Here is a 1,437-nt window from a genome sequence, read left to right as displayed (position 1 = left end):
GTTGAATCTTTAAGAGTTTTGAATCCATGAAGATACTGAAAAGAGCAAATGAAAGTACTCCATAAAAATGGGAAGGAATACTTCAGATACCAACAATAGTAAAAATATCTAACATTTATTGTTGTTAAATGTTTATTGGATATTCTGGCCCATTTACTAGGGACCAAGCACTATTCTAAGCAATTTATATATTTTAACTCATTTAATCATTACAACTACCTATGAGGTATTATCATCTCCCTTTTACATGTGAGCTACATAAGGCATAGTAAGGTTGTGTAACTTGTCCAAAGTATTACAACTAATAAATGATAAAGGGAAGATTTATAACCTACATAGTCTGATTTCAGATTCTATTGTCTTCAATATTGCTCAAATACATCCAAAAATATTATTTTCTGTGACTTAATTCTAGGATGATAATTATAATAATTAACATTTATTGAATATTGACTTGTTAGTCACTAAGACAAGAGCAATTGCAAATAAACAATTCTGACAATAACCCTGGGAAGGAAAATTTTTTATTCCCATTAGACAAATAACGGATTTGAAATGATTAAATGCATTATTGCCTAGAAGTAGGTCTGGCACATAAAAAGTAGGACAGTGAGAACCTAACCTTATAAAACTAATAAAACTTAGAGTTTGCATTTGAACCTTTGTCTCCACCCAACCAATTGTATGACAATACCTTCTCAGCATGCCTAAATCTATAATTTCTCTAGATCTGTTTTTCATACTTCAGGATGAGCAATTAGGAGCCCAAGCGGTATACAGCTGGGACATGGGATGAGTTGTAATCAGATGAAGTCAAAGAAGAAGGTAGATCCTGCAGGGTCCTGGATGTCATGGTAAGGAATTTGAATTTTATTCTGTGATGAGACAGCCCTGGAACGATTTGATCAGGGCAGGGGCATGAATTATATTGATCTTTCAAGCATCTGTATGGATAATGGACTATTGGGGCCAAAGGAACCAAAATCCTAGAGGGGAAGTTGCTATAATTTTCAGGTCCGGGAGAATGTTGATCTGAAAGTGGATAGGAAGGAGTTAGAGTCTGTATATATTTTAGAGATAAAGGTAATAATTTTTTTCTGACAAACTAGATAGAGGCACTGAGTAGAAGAGAAATTAGTCATCTCACAAGTCAATTTTTAATTGATACGATGTGCTCTCATTCATAGAATGCATGATGAAGGAAGTTGCCTTTCTGAAACTTGTTTATAAACATGGATTTGAATAGTACTGAGTGAGATACGTATGTCCCTCTGAACTCTAGGGACATAGTTATGTGAAACAGAAATGTCCCTCTTGACGCTGAGGTGGGATTATGGGGGGCATATTTGTTACTCTAGACTTGAAGGGAAGTATTTGTTATTTTGGACTTGGGAGGTAACATTAATGGACTATGAGTGCATAAGCAAATGTGGTGAA

Source organism: Echinops telfairi, unplaced genomic scaffold, assembly GCF_000313985.2.
Source record: "Echinops telfairi isolate 266 unplaced genomic scaffold, ASM31398v2 ScPeMD7_7423;HRSCAF=8461, whole genome shotgun sequence".
Lineage (NCBI taxonomy): Eukaryota > Metazoa > Chordata > Mammalia > Afrosoricida > Tenrecidae > Echinops > Echinops telfairi.
This window is presented reverse-complemented; position numbering follows the sequence as displayed.